The 20,210-nt window shown below is 48.2% G+C and overlaps 1 protein-coding gene across 1 annotated transcript in view; it reads left to right on the top strand.

Moving 5' to 3' along the window:
* The window catches only part of LOC128337244 (hepatocyte nuclear factor 6-like), a 29,420-nt gene that overhangs the window by 1,635 nt on the left and 7,575 nt on the right, over nucleotides 1–20,210 (top strand). The window lies entirely within an intron of this gene.

Genomic DNA, 20,210 nt, shown 5'->3' with positions numbered 1-20,210 from the left:
TCCTTTACTCCTCACTGGCTCTCTAAACTGCCCCTCTTCATGGGTTCAGCGATTCCCCGTGTACTAGTTTACAGAAGCCGCCAAAAGCTAACTCAGATGAGAAAGACAGACAACCTGTGCCACTTGGAAGCCTATTAAGAGCATCACCTTTGAATCTGTCCAGTCCATCATCCGGTTTCCAACAAGATGCCTCTGCAACATCTACAAGCCGGGCAAAATGGCAACTGCCCTTCCTTGTAGTTTGTCCTCAGAATCTGGTATTCACATGTACACTGCTTCTGCACATGGAGGCTCCATTCCTAAATATAAACAACATAAGAACTGCCCCGTTGGGTGAGGCCATCTAGTCCAGTGTCACACAGTGGCCAGCTATCCTGGCTTCCCAGAAGGAAGCATGGGGGACCTTAGGGTTTAGTGGGGGGTGGGTAGGCAGGTTGTGTTGGAGATCCCTAGCCCGTCAAGTCCTCCCAGAACTAGAATTCCCAGCACTCTTTGCCTGGAAGCCAGTTAAACAGATTTCCTCTCGTGGCAAACCAGTCTTAGAAACAGGTATCCGATGGAAGGGAGTTCCACAATTTGCAGAGCAGAGGAAGACACCAAAAAATAGTTCCAGAGGAAGGATCAAAACCAGAGAGCCATTGGGACCCAGTTTCCCAGCACAAGAAAGACCCGACAGACTTTCCCCTCCCCAGGGGAAACAGGCAGAGGCTGCTACGCCAGCACCCATCTTTTCCGGCTTTATTGCAAGGGGCTTCTCTCAGGCCTGCAACAGAGCTGGTGCCCAGGCACAGCTGCTCCATCTGCCCCCCTGGAAGCTCTCTCAATGAAAGACCTTTCAGCATCGCTAGGAAACGGTCCCTACTAGCATCATGTAGGGCTCGAGGACCGAGATGGTCCAACACCACCTGGGGACCTACGCTTGGGAACCCTTGCCCTGGTAGCATTAATAAAACGATACTGAGAAGAATAAAGCTGCCTGTATCATAATGCCCTTAGACAGCTCTGTGGTGCAGCCCACACCAGGACACCAGATGCCCTTCTGACTGCTGCATCTCAAAAAGCAAGACGGTAGAGCTGGGGAAGGTGCAGAAGAGGGCAGCCAAAATGATCAGGGGCCTGGAGCTCTTTTTCTAAAGGGGAACGTGATAAGAGGTTTATAAAGTTATGCGTGGCAGGCAGAGAGTGGAGAGAGGGGTTACTTTCTCCTCCTCACTTGTCACGCCAGAACCCGAGTTGTCTACTGAAACTGATTAGCAAATGGTAATGGGAATTCTTTTCTCACCCCAGATGAGGTTCACTTATGGGACCCATTGCCACAAGGCTTGGTGATAGCCACTAGCTCAGAGGCCTTTAAAAGGGGGAGTGGATGAATTCATGGAGGATAAGTCTGCCACTGGCTATTTGTCATGACTGCTGTGTGAAACCTCCAAGTCCAGAGGCAGTCTAACTTTGAATAACAGTTGCTGGGGAGCCACAGGGAATTGAGGTCTACTGCCTTCATGCCTTCCTTTTGGGCTTCCCAGGAGGATTCCCACTGGTCAAAATGATGGCCTTTAGTCTGATTCAACTGGATTCTTCTTAGATTCTTATGTCCTTTAAACACATTTTACTGGAGAGAGGGAGAGAGAAAAGGAAGCGTGAGAGGCAAAGGTCGCCATTATGGCGGCTTCTTGAAAACTGTTAACTCCTGAATATTGGAACAGCGCATGAATAATCACCCCCTTGGATCCATTATTCCTTAGTAATATGAATCTCAGCTATTGATTAGGTTTTTGCAATAGAGAATTAGCCAGTACCTATAAGAGGGGGCTGCAAAAAATATTGTACTGTGTACTCTCTGTGTGTGTACATTCATATTTGGTTGCTTTTGTGATTGAATTTTATACAATTCAATCCAGGAGCATAGCTAGGGGAGAGGGGCCCATGTTCACTCTTCTCCCCGGCAGTGCCTTGGAGAGAGGGAGATAATGGAGAAATCAGGGAGGGGTGGAGCGGAGGGGGGGCCCTCAGGAGCTGGGGGGCCTAGGTTTTTTGAACCCACCCACTCAGTTATAGCTACACCCCTGATTCAATCCCAAAAGCAACCAACCAGGGCTGCAGCCAAATCGGCTCAGGATCAGAAAGGGATCCTGTCCAACGCCAATCCGAAATATAAATAAAAAGGGGCACAGCCAAGTGGAGATTGCTTCAAAACCTTCTTTAGTCCAATGTTTCGGCTTCCACCTTCCTTGGCTCACGTCTGAAACGAACGCTGCCAGTCAAGGTGATCGTTTCGGGAACGTGAGCACTGCGCTGGGTTTCCTTGTATTGTTCCACCTCCAGTTTTGATTTTCCTTTTCCTTTGCTCAACCAAATGCTGTCTGGAGCACTGGATCTGTGGCTCCAAAACTTCCATCCTCATTTCTGGCTTAGCATACCTTGTTCTGTTCTTAAACTCCCCTCGTTCAAAGTTGTTCGCAAAAACTTGGAATTGATATTCTCCTATTTAGAATTAAGGGTTGCTCGCCCTCCGTCTCCCACCATGATATTATCTCGTTCACGTAGGCTGTTGGAATAACACTACAATGTTCTGTGGGTTGGCCCCATGAAACACAGTGGGCCACTTCCAGTCGAAATTAGTCAGGACTAAGCACCCCTGAAATCAACGGAATAAGTTTGACAAGCCTAACTTAGACTGATTAATTTCAGCAGGACTTAGTTATGACTAACTTAGTCATAGTCAATGTCTTAGTCAGAGACTGAGTTCTGAGTAAACATGCTTGGGATTGTTAGTGGGGTTTTTGTTTTTTTGTCCTTTTAAAGAAAGAAAACAAAACAAAAAAGGAGGGAAGGTGTGACTTCCGAGCTTCTTCCTTTACAATTCATAGGCAAGACTGAATCGATCAGGATTCTGAAAAACTGGGTTTCCAAAGTGAACAAGGACAATATTCTAAAACTTTGAAAGCTGAATATAAATTCAGAAATGTAGGTGCATTTTGAATGTGGACGGAATATCTTTTTGGTTCCATTGAAAACCAGACTCCACACGAGGCTCCAAAATCTGGCAGCAGCTCTTCAAGCAGGAGTCTTTCCCAGCCTTCACTGGAGATGCTACCAGGGATTGAACCTGGGACCTTCTGCATTCAGAGCTGATGCTCTGCCACTGAGCTATGCCCCATTCCTCCCAGTGGGAGGCAACCAAAATGATCAGGGAGGTTGAGCTCCTTCCCTCTGAAGTAAGAGTGCTGAGTTGGGAGCTTTTCATTTTAGAAAGCAAGACTGAGGAGTGGTGTGTATGGCGGCGGGGGCGGGGACCTGGTAGAGGTTTATAAAATTAAGCACAGTGTGGAGAAAGTGGGGAGAAAGATAATGATTTTCCTCTCTTGTAACATTAGAACATGTGGTCATCATGCAGTGAAATGGATGGGCAGTCCATTCATGACAGAGAATAGAAAGTATTCCTCTACACAACCTGTCAAAAGCTGATGGAACTCACTGCCACAAGATGTGATGCTGGCTTTAAATGGGAGTAGATCAATTGGTGGTGGTGGAGAAGACTGTCAATGGCGAGTAGTCATGACAGCTAAAAGGTTCAGAGGCAGTGTGCCTCTGGTACCAGATAAAAGGAGGAGGGTTGTTTGGGCTTCTTGGAATTGTCTTGTTGGCCACTGTGGGGAGCAGGAAGCTGGATCAGATAGACTTTGGCTTTGATTCCGTGGGGCTCTTCTTATGTTCTTGGCTCATGCTGAGGGAGAGTGACTTGCAAAGGTCACTTGGTGAGCTTCATCTTTAGCAAGATGTTACATTTTGTGTTTGAAGCCATGCAGAAATGTTACAAGAACCTGTTATGCTTAAACGAGGCAAAATGCATGCTTCCGGCATATGTAGCATTCAGGTACACAAGCCACACAACTGACCGCAGTTCGCTGTTGCTTGTGTGCCTGGCAGCAAACGAGTGTGTGCTCACCCCAAGTGTGCGGACCACCCTCATTGGAGAGTCGGATGCTCTTTCTTCCATAGAGGCATATGCAGTAGCCACCTTTTGCTGGGCGCTCTTGGCGCTCTTGTTCCACTGCTCTGCCCTTTCTCCAGCAGCCGCACCCACTTTGTGTCGGCCACTGCTGCCTTCAGCCTCACCCCTTTCTTAAAGTAACAACGTCCTCAACTGCAGCGTCGAAACCACTGTGATGAGTCTTCTGCCTCTGGAAGACAACTCGGCTGTCTAAGTCAGCATGTGGTGTGAATCCTCTGCTGATTGCACAGGGGTCCCAGGGCAGGTTCTCAGGAGCACCATCAGAAGGCACAGACCCGCTGGGCAGGGGCGGCCCTTTCATGAGGCAAGGTGAGGCCGTCACCTCCGGTGGCAGATCACTGGGATGCCAGCAGGGCGGCAAAGGTGCCCCTGGCCACTGCCACTGGAGCAGCTCTTCAGCACAAAGCTGACTCTTGCAAGCTTAGCAAGAAATGCCTCTCCTTTCTCTCTTCACAATGCTTGCAAGAGCTTTTTTTCTCCTCTTCACAAAGTCTCCTCTCTGGCCGCTGTGCCACTTTCAAATCTGGAAGGATTGGTTTGGAAAGAAGGCCAGGCTCTCATCAGAGCTGTGGGGCCAAGAGCATTTGGCACATTGCTTCAGGGACCACCATATTTAGACCAGTCCTGCTGCAGGGGGCCAGTATTGCCTGCTATGGACTAGGAATGCACCCCAGGACACACTCAATATCCCCAGCCAGCTTGGTAGTGGCAGGCCAGCTGTCTTGCTGGGAAGCTGCTCTTCGAATTGAGGAAGCCCCGATAAGCTTCTGAAAGACCTTGGAGTTCTGCAGTGCACATCTTAAAACTCCAACAGTATGTTAGATTGTAAGCCCCCTGGGGCAAGAACCTGTCCTCTTAAACCTTGTAAAGCACCGTCTAGATGCTATATGATTAACAAGACAAATAACTACACACTTGAGAAGGAACAAAATAAAAGGACTCCTAAGCACTGGCAGAGTGTCCCATCCTCCACACTGAGTAGGGGCACAGCCGCCGGCATACTGTGTGAGAAGCCAGCCTGCGCTGTGGGTGGGGATGAGCAGAAGCAGCGACCACAACCACAGCAGCAGCAGCAGCAGCAAAGATAACCTGGAAGCTTCCCTCATACAATTCGTAATGAGATTGTGACACCTCTTGCCACAGTGACAGCCACAGACTAAAAAAGAGAGAAGGATGAAGACAAAGTCGCGGAGAAGTCTATCAGCGAGAGACCGGGCTGGCTCCAGCCACCACCGCCCACCCCCAGGAGGGTCCTCCTCACCACCCCACTGCCCCATCCTTTACTCTCCTGTCCACTCCCTTCCCCTTTGGCTTTTGGAAATCCGGAGGAGGAGGAGGAGGAGGAGGAAGAGCTCAGTGTTGACAGCTGGTGCACCACTGTGCTATGCGGGAGGCTGGAAAGCAGCAGGCCAGTGAAGGCAGGCAATCCACCACCTCCGCCAGTCCGCCACCCAAGGCAGTTGCCTCACCTGGCCTCATTAGTGGACCAGTCCCAGCTAAACAAGAACTCCATGGACAGAGGCATTGTGCCTCTGAAGACTAGAGCAAGCAACAGGGTTTTCCATCCCCTTTCAGGCTCTGCTTGTGAGCTACCCATCTGGCTGGACACTGCTAGAAACAGAAAAGCTAGACTAGATGCCAGCTCCCCCCCCCCAAGTCTGGTTTAGCAGGACTCTTCTTATATTTTTATTAGCCACGATGGTTAGGAATGGAACGTCCATGTACAGAGGCAGTCTACCTCCTGGTACCAGATGTTGGGGAACAAACATTGGGGAGACCTCTGGCCTTCATGCCCTGCATGATGAGACATCTGGCAGTGGCTGGAACCCCTGCAGGAAACTGGAGGCTGAATAAGATGCACCTTTGGTATAATCGTCTAGCTTATGGTTCTGAGCTGGCATAACCACCAATATATATATATCTATATCTGTATTGCTTCCTTACTTATTTCCCCTCTGCCCTTGTGTCTCCAGTTATTTCAACACTAATCCGAATTCTAAACCCAATATTCTCCCCATCCAAGTCTCCAAGCAGGAGGGAAGAGAGACACACAGAAAAAAATACCAAGGAATCAATGTCTCTATACTTAGATATGCTGAGCCTAAGTTATTCTAATAATATTTTCAGCATGGTGGCAAGCCCTGTCAAAAGAGGGCCATAAACCGAGGTTTCGCTGTGCTGACCGCTGCAAATGATATATAATGGGGATGCTCGCCTTGATGGGAAATTAAAAGATTTTCTTTGGTTCGAGAAAAATCACTTTGCTTTCTCGCTTTTAACTGATTCATATAAATCCTAGAGACTCAAAGAAAGAGGACGTGTTGCACTTAGTACATTTGAGTGAGAAAGCAATATATAATCCAGACACTGTTAGGCCACAAGGGTGCCACTGCTTAGAGAGGTGTTCTTGGTAGCCGCTTTTCAGTTCACAGAATTCTTTTCCTTGGAGGCTCTCCAAAGTATGAGCCTGTGTGCACCTTCCAGATGCAGCGTTAGATGTTTTTATTCTCAAACCTTGGCATTTCAGAGGCCAGCCATGGGGAGGGAAAAGTGCTCCTTCCCTGAGCCCACCTGCCACCCAAATGAGAGATCAGGCTCTTTCCGGCCCATTTCAGGCCTCTGTGCATGTATGCGCATGCACAAACAGCCCCTAAATGGGCCCGACCTCATTTGGGTGGCAGGTGGACTCAGGGAAGGAGCTCTTACTGCCTCCATCTCCCCCGCCTCGGTCTCTCCCCTTGAATGCCCGCACCCCGCTGGCTACTTCCACCTCTTCTACCATCCCCGCCGCACAAAAAAGTTGTTTAAAAGATTTAATTTGCACGGCGGGGCAGCTGTGGGGCTCTGGGGTGGCCCCACAGAACATTTGGACCCCCCCCCGAGACAGGAGGCCACGGATCAAATCCCTAAGGTCCGTGGCTAAGTCCGCCTCTGGGCTCAGGCAACCCAGCCTGGGCTTGGTTGACCACGTCTACCGTCGGAATTGAGCCTGCTCCCAGCACTGCCTTAGCCTCCAGCCCGGAAATTTACCCCAGGCGTTAACCTGGGTTTAAAGGTGTGAGCACGCCCTTCACCCCAGGTTTGAGGTCGTGTGTACGCGCAGGTTGCAGACAGATTGCCCGGCTGAGGGCATGCCATGCTCCTGGCATGGCGCATTGAGGATGTCGGAGGACTCCCTCCTCCAGCTCTGCCACTGGCTGCAGCACCTGCTGTGTGCTGGGTGAGCGACAGAGCCCAGAGAACAAAATCCATCATGTGTGGGGAGGCAGGAGGCAGCCCTCTGTCCCGCCTGATTGCTTGGTTGTGTGTACGGCCTTACAGACTGCTTTGTACCCTGTCCCTTTGAAATGAGATGGGGGATAGCCTCGAGGAAAGGAACGAATGAAGGCCATCCTCGGAAACTTACAAGCAGCAGGTTTAACACAAACAAGAGGGAGTCGTATTTCTGCAAAGCACCCAAAGCCATTGGGACTCATTTCCTCATGAGACTGGGTGAAGCACTAGCATCAGTATCACTGAATTCGCAGGTTTAAGGGTTAGGCCGCTATATCAGTGGCTAGTAGCCACAATAGCTAGGCAGAATGACTAAATAGAGAGGACAATTATCACCCTTATATTCTGATTTTAAGCTCCCTTGAGGTATCTAGTTATCTACTGTGAGGAGTCAGTAGATACTGTACAGGCCTGCTCAACTTAGCCCCCCCCCAGCTGTTTCTGGACTACAGCTCCCATAATCCCCAGCCACAGTGGCCAATCGCCAGGGATTATGGGAGCTGTAGGCCAACATCTGCAGGACGGCCGAAGTTGAGCAGCCCTGACTGGACCCTCTAAGTCTGACAGATTTTGCATCAAGAAATGTACATTTCTATCACATGATAGAAATGCACACACACACACACCCAAGCCAGAGTCTCGACTTCAGCTCTTTGTCACACATTAGAGTGACAGTCTTGGGCTCTCTACGGGAGCAGGAAATGGGGACTTCTCTTGGTGACTTGGGCCTGTGGGAACATGTGCATTCCCAGAGGCAGGCCTTCCTAACAGCCGTATGCCCCAGAACCATCTCTTTGCCAAGAATCTGCTAACACGCCACCATTCATGCTGAACTGTCAGGCGTCCTCTTTCGGTCACCGATTTTAACATCCAACGGCTGCGCCTTTCTTGACACCGTCTCTCGGTGACACTTCTTGGCCCCAGGGGAGCCAGCGAGGTTGTCGCCCGGGAGCATAGTTTACGCTGCAGGAGCGCCACTTTCCTGACATCACAAGTGGCCGCTTCACCTGTGCTAGGAGCTACCATTGGCTTGTTAGTGACTCAAGAAGCTGTCAAGGGGGTGATGGATCCATCAGCAGGATGGTCAGGCACTGGGGTGTCCAAGCGGCCAGGCAGAAAATGAGATCACGTTTCTTTCCCTCTTCCCCTGAGCTGAAGAACGCAGTCTGCGGGAAGCAAGAAGCAGCAGTGGAACTCTGCCGGATAAGACGGTCCATCTAGTCCAGCGTCCAGCTTCCCACAATAACAGCCAGCCAAAGGTCTCTGCAAAGCCCACTGGCACAGGTGTTGCTCCTAGCAACTGATATTCACAGGTAAACTGCCTCTGCACATGGAAGCTCAACTCCTAGCTGCCATGGCTAACAGAAAGATCAGGAGAGCCCTGTGGCCACTTGTTGTTGAAAAGGCAGGCCATCTTTGGCCATTTCCCTTTACAATAGCACACTGGAACTGGAATATTAAAAATATATATATTAAATAGGTGTGCCGTTAATACTTTGCCTCAGGGGTTAAAGCCAGCCCATGCCAAGGAACCAGCTGAAGCTCCAATTTACTTTTATTATTTATTTGTTTGTTTATTTTACATTTTATATCCCGCTCTTCCTCCAAGGAGCCCAGAGCGGTGTACTACATACTTAAGTTTCTCGTCACAACCACCCTGTGGAGGAGGTTAGGCTGAGAGAGAAGTGACTGGTCCAGAGTCACCCAGCTAGTCTCATAGCTGAATGGGGATTTGAACTCGGGTCTCCCTAGTCCTAGTCCAGCACTCTAGCCACTACACCACGCTGTATTTATTTCCCGCTTTTTTTCAACAAAAGTGCTCAAAGTGGTTTACATAGAAAAATATAATACTAAATAAACAAGGTGGTTCCCTGTCCCAGGAGGGCTCACAATCTGGAGACATAAGGAAGACACCAACAACAGCCACTGGAGGGATGCTGTGCTGGGGTTGGAGAGGCTCTGCTAAATATAAGAGAATCACCTGGAGGGCTTTAAGAGGGGTTTAGAGAACTTCATGGAGGAGAGGTCCATCAATGGCTACTAGTCGGAGGTCTGTGGGCCACCTCCAGCCTCAAAGGCAGGATGCCTCGGAGTACCAGTTGCAGGGGAGTAATGGCAGGAGAAAGGGCATACCGTCAACTCCTGCCTGCGGCTTCCAGCAGCATCTGGTGGGCCACTGTGCGAAACAGGATGCTGGACTAGATGGGCCTCCTTGGGCCTGATCCAGCAGGGCTGTTCCTATGTTCTTATGTTCTTACCACTTTTAAAAGGCGCCTCTTTGCCCAGTTTGCAGGTGTATATGTTAAATCTACCCATTTAAGATACCAAGAGTGCTGTGTCATCATCGTAATAAGCAACACCTAATATTTTAAGGTTGCATGGTTTTTCATTGGAAAAACCAGAGATCTTCCCAGTACAAGGCGACTAAGGGGCGACACAGTACAGGCTTATAAAACCATCCATGGTGTGGAGGGAGCAGATCACGAGAGAAGATTTCCTCCCTCTCACATAATTCTAGACCTTGGGGTCATCCAATGAGATCGATCGGCTGCAGATTCAGGGCAAATAACAGCATGCATTTCCTCACAGGATGCATAACTAACTTATGGCGTTCGGAGTCACCAGATGTGGCGATGGCCAAAGGATTAGATGGCTTGAAAGGGGGATGAGGAGAATTCATGGAAGGAGAGGAGAGGACCATCAGTGGCTATTACCTGTCCCAAGAGGGCTCACAATCTGGAGACACCAACAACAGCCACTGGAGGGATGCTGTGCTGGGATTGGAGAGGCTCTATTAAATATAAGAGGATCACCGCTTTTAAAAGGCGCCATTACCTAAATGGAACCTCTCGTTTCGGAGGCAGTATACCCCGAGCACCAACGGCTGGAGAGCAATAGTGAGGGAGAGGTGTGGCTTGTGGGGGTTCCCAGGGACAACTGGTTGGCCAGTGGAAGCAAGATGCTGGACTAGATGGAATTTCGTTTTACCCACTCTGCTTAGGGCAGGGTTTCTCAACGTGTGGGTCCCCAGATGTGATTGGACTTCAGCTCCCATAATCCCCAGCCCCAGTGGCCTTTGGTAGGAATTATGGGAGTTGAAGTCCAATTACATCTGGGGACCCACACGTTGAGAATCCCTGGCTTAGGGTCTCATTCATAGGCAGGGAGCTGTTATAATGTGTGGGTCTGGCCGGGTATTAATGCAAGCAGAAAAAGCAGGCCTGCACACGTGTCCAAAGGCAGGGACATTTTAGGCACAGTCAGCCATGTTGTCAAAGGCGGGCGATCAAGTGATTGGATATTAATATCACGATTGCTGCAGACATGTTGTTTGCATTGTCTGGAAAGGAAAATCGGAATTTTAGGTGGGGGCCATGTGTGGGTTCCCCCCCCCACACACACCCCATAGGAGCCCTGACTGCAATCTGGCAGCAGCCGTGAGGAGTGGGAAGGGAAAAACCTTCATTCTGTGCTGCCTCCCCACACCCCCCTCGCCTGCCCTCGACCTACTGAGGGACTTCATATAAGGGAAGTCATTGATTTTATTTTCTGAAGCAGAGACAGTCACAAGCTAGCAGCAGCGGCACAGTCCCCCAGAATTCCCTCTGCTCTGTTCCCCAGGGTGGTTTTTTTCTGCAAAGCAAAACATTGATTTTTTTTTTGTTTCGATTGGCCCCAAATTGCCCCCTCTCGGTTTTAACCCTGCTCCCAAACAAAATTTTTTTCCGTGAGGAGAAAGAGAGAGAGAGAGAGAGAGATTAAATTCTTGTTCCAGCTCCAACTGGATCTGTATCTCAACTGAAAACCACTGGAGTTGCTTATACAGAAGCACATAAAGTGGATGCTCCAGTCTGCATGGCGAAGGATCAAATAAGCGAGCCAAGCCACGTGCAGCTGGGAAAAGAAAAAGAACCTAAAAACTCAGCTGAACACATAAAACAGTCTCATATTCAATCAGGTCATTAGTCCACCTATTCCTGTGGCAACAGCTCCTCACGGAATCGGGCAGAGAAATGCCGTTCCATCAATTGCGACCCAAGTTCCATCTAATACAAATGCTGAGATTTAACCCATTACCTTCTACATGCCACACAGATGCTCTAGCACTGAGCAGCACCCCTGTTCCACCCTGGAAGGCGGGAAGTTATTTCGGAACACAGGAAGTTGCCTTACACCAAGCCAGACCTTTGGTCCCTCTGGTTCAATATTGCCTGCACTGACCGGCAGTGGCATTTTGGGGCAGGAGTCTCTCCCGGCTCTATCTGGAGATGCTGCCAGGGAGTGAAGCTGGGAGCTTCTGCATGCAAGCAGGCAGGTGCTTTTCCACTGAGCGATGGCCCCATCCCAGAGGGGGAGTATTTCCTAAGGGGAATATCATGTAGTCTCCCATCCAAATACAAACCAAGGCAGACCTTGCTTAGCAAAGGGGGAAATTTGTGCTTGTCAGTAGCCACAGAAGTAATCATCATTACTTGCCATGAATCAGGAAAACCTGACATGGGTCCCTGAGGTGCAAACTCTACCAACAACATCTCTGGGCCACCATTTCACACGAGGCACTAAGTTGTCTACCCATGCATAATTGAAATGGCCTGGTGGATTCAGTGCTATGAGAGCTAGGTAGCTCAAAAGGAGGAATTTACTGATTCATGGAGGACGGAGGAGGAGGAGGAGGAGGTCTATCAATGGCTACCAGGCATGGTAGCTAAATGGATCCTCCATGTTCAGAGGCAGTATACCTTTGAAAACTAGGACTTTGAGGCAAACAATAGGCTTGTTCTCATGATCATTAATTCGGCAGAAGAGGTTTGGGGACTGGGAGCTGTACCCGTTCCTGATTTCTGGTCATATGCCTGAAAAAAGCAAAGAAGGCAGCAAGGAGCTTGATCATCTGCTGAGCCTCAACTGGCCTCCCACCTTGCTTAGAAGCTGGGGACGGAGTCTGGGTAGGGCGTGCTCATCCTACCCAGCTGGGATGGGAAGACAATCAAGCTTCCCCGCCTCCTACTTTGACTTTTACAAGCACACAACCAAAAACCAAGGGTCAGCACAGCTCTTTAAACAGGGTTGGACAAGCATAAGAACAATGATCAGGAGAATGGGCCAAACATGTACTTGTTACAATGTTTAGGGGGGGAATCCCATCTCTCTCTCTCTCTCTCTCTCTCTCTCTCTCTCTCTCTCTCTCTCTCTCACACACACACACACACACACACACACACACACCTTTCTGCCCCATTTATGGGGGCTTCGTTCAGGTCAACTAGAACTTAACAGGAAAAACAGTAGTTAATACTTCTCTCCAGACCTTTTTTACTGTGTAAGTTAAAGCATAAAGCGAGAACTGCAACAAAGAACAGATGTTTTGACATATACACATCAGCTTCAGTGTTCTATGTCCCACTGTTTAAAATCTGCACTCTTATATCCAAAACTTTCCCCAGTCTAAGTTAATAGTTCAGACCATTAGGATTTAAAAAAGAAAAACAAAGCCAATCTACACAGCGGCAACCGGCAGGAGAAAAAAGGCTGGAGCAAAATATCAACTGATTTTAAAAATCACTCCCTGATAAATCCACATTTAAAAAGCTGGAAGACAGAGAGGTCATTCACACAATCAAAAACTGTGCTCTACCTGGGCTTGGGAGCTGTGTGTGCTCCCAGTTTTCGCTTGTGTGGAAGCAAGGTAAGAGGAAAACCTGGGTAGAAGTGATTGTGTGGAAGCAAGGTAGGAGGAGAACCTGGGTAGTTTTCCCTCCTACTTTGCTTCCACACAACCGGAAATTGGGAGCTCCCAAACCCAGGGAGAACACAGTTTTTGATTGTGCGAATGACCTCAGAGATTGAGAAACCAGTCGGTTTTCCCAGGGCAGCAAAATTTACAGTAGAGCCTGGGCACCACCACAAAGAAGTTCTTGTCCTGCATCTGGCTTACCTCAGATGTGGAGGGCTGCAGAGCAGGACCAGTCTCTAATGACTGAAGCCCCCTGTGGAGGGTGACTACTCAAGACTGCCCTTCAATTTCATTGGACAACCCTGAGTTCCACTAAAATGAGATTATCATCATACTCCATCTACGTTCTCATAGAAATATAGGAACATAGGAAGCTGCCATATACTTAGTCAGACCCTTGGTCCGTCTCGCTCAGTATGGTCTACACAGGCTGGCAGCGGCTTCACCAAGGTTACAGGCAGGAGTCTCTCTCAGCCCTATCTTGGAGATCATGCCAGGGAGGGAACTTGGAACCTTCTGCACGCAAGCAAGAGGATGCTCTTCCCAAAGTGGCCCCATCCCTTTAGGGGAATATCTCATAGTGCTCACATGTAGTCTCCCATTCAAATGCAAATCAGGGCAGACCCTGCTTAGCAAAGGAGACAATTCATGCTTGCTACCACAAGACCTTTTTTGTTTGTTTGTTTGTTTCATCAGGAAGCCTCAAATGCTTTTGGCCTTTTACATAGGGAACGTGACCCCTAATCATTTTTGAGGGACTGGTATTGCTTTGGGAAGACCAGCACTACCAATCTGTGTGCTTGCTTCTATGGAAATGCCAGTTCAACCTGTACATAAGCAGACTATATGGTAAAAATAATCAAGCTACTGTTCAGGGAAGGAAAGTATGCTAAGGGAACCTAATCAATATTAAGTGTCAGAATACACCCCAACCCCCAACCATCATTGGTGCTTTTTCTTGGCCTCCCCAAATGGCCTCCCCTTGTCTTTCCAAATGGGGAGTGGGAACTCTGGTTTCCCTCCCGCCCCTCCCTCTCCCCAGCCGAGATGTGCCACCAATCCTGTCCGGCAAGGGTTAACGCGAAACTAACAGTTCTCTGCAGCCGGCGTAGCTGGGATCTGATCAATATTTTCTATCAGCGTGGAGCCGAAGATGAGGAGCGATGGTGGGGGGAGCGAGGTCTGCTTGGAGAAGAGCTGGCCAGGGAAGGAGGCAGATGGGAGAGTGAAGGGGGCTTGTCACGTTTCATGGCCACAAGACAGACACATAGATCACGGCACTGGGAAAAGTCTCACCACTTTGGGGCAAAGGAGAAGTGTTTTGTGTGTGTGTGGTTTTTTTTGTTTCTTTTTAAATCTGCCTTTTCTTTCTCCTGCACTGTACAATCTCAAGGCCTTTTCCCTCCCTCCGTTATCTCCAACCTGGCACCTGCTACATGCAGAGAGTTGTCAACTAATTAAGGCCATTTGAAAAAGCACTTATTATGTGGCACGTAACTCACAATGCTGCCTATTTGGTGTTTATTTTTAACCTTTACACCCCACCCTTCCAGTTCCCCCCTCCCAGTGCTCAAGGTGGCTCACGTAATATTCTCAAATCATAAACACACCCATTAATACTATAATAATGATGATGATGATGATGAAAAGGAAAAGGTCAGTATTTTCTACACAGACTGGCAGCGGCTTCTCCAAGGGTACAGGCAGGAGATTCTCCCAGCCCTATCTTGGAGATGCCAGGGAGGGAACTTGGAAGCTAGATGCTCCTCCCAAAGTGGCCCCACCTCCTTAGGGGAATATTTTACAGTGCTCACTCATGTAGTCTCCCATTCAAATGCAAACCAGAGTGGACCCTGCTTAGCAGAGGGGAAAATGCATGCTTGCTACCACAAGACCAGCTCTCCTCCTGGATGATGATGATGATGACAAAGACGATAACAATGATGATGATAGCTCTGTGTAGAGGGTTGGGTACTTTTTCGGAAGGTGCATAAGTCAGGTGGGTGGTAGGCTCAGGCCCCTGCCATACAAGCATTTCCAGGCTTCCCCCTTCAACTGGGAACTGGGCCACCACAATCACATGGCGAGGTACCTATATAGGTCAGCATGTTGCAGAATTGGGCTGAAATGAACAGGGGCAGAACCTCTGCCTGTGATGCCTCCTTCCTCCCCCAGCTATGTGTGTGCATTCAGCATGTAGCACCCAGTGCCAAACGTCTGAAAAGAGCTTATACACAAGTTGTTCCAGTTAGAACTAATCAGCCTACCTTCCCATCACTATCTCTACATTCAGACTAAATTTGGTGCAAATCAAAGTCCACAAGTTAGATCTCTTGCGCCTCAGATGTGCATGTGTCTGCCATCTTGGATCTGGATGGATGACATCATTACAAACTGCACCACTGAGGTGTCCCTGTGTGTCACTCACTACAGCTGTTCCAAATTTGGTTCGAATCAGTTAGACTGTCCACAAGTTAGTGCACTTGCGCTTCAGAAGTTTATGCATCTGCCATCTTGGATCGGGGTGAGTAACATCATCACAAACTACACCATTGGGGCCTCCCTATGTGTCTATTCAGCTGGAGCAAATTTGTTTCAAATCAGCTAGTCGGTTCACAAGTTAGCCCACTTGGGCCTCAAAGGTTTATGCGTCTGCCATCTTGAATTGGTGTGGATGACATCATCACAAACTATGCCGTTGAGGTGTCCCTGTGTGTCACTCACTGCAACTGTACCTAATTTGGTTTAAATTGGTTAGACAGTCCCGCTTCTGCCTCAGATGTTCACATGGCTGCCATCTTGAATGGGAGTGGATGACTTCATCACACACCACACCATTTGGGCATCCCTATGTGTCCCTACAGCTGTAGCAAATTTGGTTCAAATCGGCTAGGCAGTACACAAGTTAGCCCACTTGCGCCTCAAAAGCTTACGTGTCCGCCATCTTGGATCGGGGTGGATGACATCATCACAAACTATGCTGTTGAGGTGTCCCTATGTGTCCCTACAACTGCACCCAATTTGGTTCATATTGGTTCAGGCGTTGTGAAACTGATGGCGGGGGGACACACGGATGGACACACAGACACACACAGACAGAATGCCGGGTGATCTCATAAGCCTACTGTAGGCTAAAAAACAATATGGTCAAACACTTCCAAACTAGTCAGGAAACCAAGCAACTATCGGACAACAGCCACTTAGTCAGGGAGCCAAGCAGTAAATGGACGCAAGCGGGGGATGGGGGTGGGGAGGGTTTGACTTGCAAGTCTAAAAGAAAGCAGGGATGGTGCTAGTTGCTCACAACTTGTGGTGCTCACAATCTAATTTTCAGATCGTGAGCCCTTTGGGGACAGGGCTCACAATTATTTATGTATTATTTATTTTTCTATGTAAACCGCTTCGGGAACTTTGGTGGAAGAATGGTATAGATCAGGCCTGTTCAACTTAGGCCCCCCAGTTGTTTTTGGACTACAACTCCCATAATTCTCAGCCACAGTGGCTAATAGTCAGGGGGTATGGGAATTGTAGGCCAACATCTGCAGGAGGGCCAAAGTTGAGCAGCCCTGGTATAGATGGATTTGGAGGAGGAGGAGGAGGATTTCTTGAGAGAGGGCATTCCTTGAGGAAGGGCTACAACAGAGAAGTCCCCATCTCCTGATTACTTCCAGTTTTACCTCTCAAGCAGGGATATGTGCAACATGGTCCCCACTGATGACGGCAGTGGACAGACAGGTTTACCTGGACTCTGGGAGGGTGTTCCTTCAGATACTCTGGCCCCACGTGCTTTGGGTCTTTAAAGTTTGGGACTTTAAACCCTTTGTTTGGAAATACACGGGGAGCCAATGCCGCTGTTTTAAGAACAACTGCCAAGCAAAATTTTGAGATAATGTTGGAAGTTTCTGTTTGGGGTGAAAATATGAGGAATTTCTGCAGGTTTCTAGAAGATGAGCTACATTTCTCAGGGTAAAAGGGGGGACACTCTCCACACAAGGAGAGTGGCACTTTTGTTGTGCCAAACATTTTTGTTGCCACAGGTGAGAATTATGGCTCTGAGCCAAAGGTTCTTACAAAAGAATGTTCAACTCAAAATGTGGGAGGAAGGGAAGGCAAAAGGGACCCAAAATGTCCCCTGGCTCATCTTTTCTATCACCAGCTGTTTAATAGTGGCCATTTCTCCCAGAAGCTCCCTCATCCCAATGCTGCATAATCCCATCATGGTGAGGGGACTTCTGAGTAAAAACAAAATGGCAGCCACTGTAGCTGGTGGGAGGAGTGCTACTGCTGATGTGGGGAGAGTGGAGAGAGAGAAAACCTTCTCCCTTCCGCATATGAATCAGGGGTCATTCCATGAAACTGATTGCCAAGAAATTTAGGAGTGACAAAAAGAATCCCCCCCTCCAGTGCATACTTAACCTACGGAATTATCTGCCACAAGATGTGGTGACAGCCACCAGCCTGGATGGTTTTAAGAAGGGCTTGGATAAATTCATGGAGGACAAGTCTATCAATGGCTACTAGTCTGAGGGCTATAGGCCACCTCCAGCCTCAGAGGCAAGATGCCTCTCAATACCAGTTGTAGGGGAGCAACAGCAGGAGAAAGGGCATGCCCTCAACTCTTGTGGGCTTCCCTGATGCATCTGACTGGTGGGCCACTGTGTGAAACACAGTTTAGCTAGACTAGATAGGCCTTGGGCCTGATCCAGCAGGGCTGTTCTTATGTTGGTGCATTTGCCCAGTTTTTGCTCTCCACAGCTGAAAATTCCCAACATAATTTGCCCAGCTTCACTGCCTGCAAATTGGGAGGCAAAATGGAGGCTATCTTGGTTCAGAACTAAATGCCACTACTGCATCTTGTAAGCAGGGTGGATATTTCCTCCCTGAGGGGTTGCGACTGGGATAAACGGGGGGGGGGAATACAGGGTTAATGTCCCCTGCTAACTGAGCAAAGAGGCGCCTTTTAAAAGTGGTGATTCTCTTTATTTAGCAGGGGGAGAGTAACTGGCCCTCTCCATCCCCACTACAACATCCCTCCAGTGGCTGTTGCTGGTGTCTTATCTTTTGTTTCATTTTTCGCTTGTGAGCCCTTTGGGGAGAAGGAGCCATCTTATTAATATCTATGTAAACCACTTTGAGAACTTTGGTTGAAAAGCAGTATATAAATATTTGTTGTATTCGTATTAATGCCACTACTCCTCAGATTCTGTTGGGTTTGGAATGAGGGGGTCTTTCTGCTTCCCTAGATTTTTCCAGTTAACCCTGGAATTCTGTCACCTTAAGTGTTGTATTCTATTCAGTAATCTTTCCAAGTTTGTTTGTTTGGGTGTTTGTCCTGAGGGGGATCCTGTAGAGATTGTGGGGGATGAGATATGCAGGGGAACTCTCTTCCCCTCCAGATTTGTTTAGCCCCTTCCTTACTGATCCAAATCTCCATTGAAGACTTTTCTTTTTCGCCAGGCTTTTGCCCTGTAGTTTACCTATTTGTTTTTTGTTAGTTGCTTTAGTTTTTAATTTAGAATGTAATTTTTAATGTTGCCTTGTTGGCATGTTTTTGTGCACCATCCGCCCAGAGTCTTCGGAGTGGGCGGTATATTAAATGTTTCTAATATATAAATAAATAAAAAGGGAGGAGAAGGGGAAGGAGAAAATGCTATTGCTGTTGAATAAACCTTTAGTTGAGCTCACTTCAGATTTCCTTGTGTGTATGAGGGAAGCCCCTATAAAACCTAGACAGTTGCCTATACTGCCTACCATGTTCAGCCAGGCCTGTCCATACGTCCCTACCCATGCTCCACAGGTTGTGCATTAATACTGACATAACTCTAAGGATAGAGGAGGCAACTGGAAAGCACTTTCACTACCAAGAAGCAAACACACACATATATAAATTTTTCTGTCTTGGAATGAGCATCAAAATAACCCAGTTCTGTCTATTTCCAGTGTGTTGAGGAAAAGCTGTCTGTAGTAGACACATATTGGTCAGCATCCATGCCATCACCAACATCTCTCCCCCACCCCGCCCCGTCGACAATCCTCAGAGCTGTTATGCTTTTAATAGCAGTGTGACAAGTAGACATTCTGAAGGTACAACATACATTACTGTATCACCAAGCCTGAAAAATCTTCACCAGTAGGATTTCTGCTTACTATGGTGATGTTGAAGACACACAGTAATGGGCCGGAAAAGACTGACAGCCAATCAAAATGGATAATGGGTAGAAGGGAGCATCAGGATGGGGACTCCTGAAGCCCAAATACTGTGCTCGTTGTCAGCCTTATCACTGAGAACACTTTGGGTTGAAAAGCAGTATATAAATATTCCTAATAATTCATGATTAATTATCCTGCAAAATTCATTCCCCAAAGATGGGGGTTATAGCCATGAACTTGGATGGCTTTGGAAATGATTACACAACTTCATAGGAAGCTGCCATATACTGAGTCAGACCATTGGTCTATCTAGCTCAGTATTGTCTTCACAGACTGGCAGTGGCTTCTCCAAGGTTGCAGGCAGGAATCTCTCTCAGCCCTATCTTGGAGATGCTGCCAGGGAGCGAACTTAGAACCTTCTGCTCTTCCCAGAGCGACGGCTCCATTGCCTAAGGAGAATCTCTTCCAGTGCTCACACTTCTAGTCTCCTCCCTTTCATATGCAACCAGGGCAGACCCTGCTTAGCTAAGGGAACAAGTCATGCTTGCTACCACCAGACCAGCTCTCCTCCAACTTCAGGGAGGAGCTTTCCTTATCAACTGAATGGAACCACTTCTTAGAGCTTGCAAACCTACTGCACTGGCATGCCAGGCCGTGTACGAAGTACAGAATCTGGCCAGCCTCCCTCATTTCATTTGGAACATTCATTGGTAAAAGGTAATCTGAGAGCTTCACGTGCTCTCTCTGTGTTATATTTTATAGTCTAGCATGAGATTTCAGGATAGGGCGGTGGTGGGTAGAAATATATCAGGAAATCACTCCTCACCACCACCCCATCAAAGCCACATTCTCTGAGCTGCTACTACAAGTGCTCCTGCAAATTGTTAGTTAAAATAAAACATTCATTTAGAAATCAGAAATGTGCAAGGTTTTAACATGCAGCCATAAAAGCTTTGTCCATTAAATGTTAATGGAGACCCTCTGCCAAGTTGCTCAATAACATCTTAGTTTTGCAAAATTACATCTTGTTTTAATATTATG

This window comes from Hemicordylus capensis, chromosome 14 (genome assembly GCF_027244095.1).
Source record: "Hemicordylus capensis ecotype Gifberg chromosome 14, rHemCap1.1.pri, whole genome shotgun sequence".
Classification (NCBI taxonomy): domain Eukaryota; kingdom Metazoa; phylum Chordata; class Lepidosauria; order Squamata; family Cordylidae; genus Hemicordylus; species Hemicordylus capensis.
The sequence above is the reverse complement of the archived record's forward strand: the minus strand, read 5'-3'. Positions and strand labels throughout refer to the sequence as shown.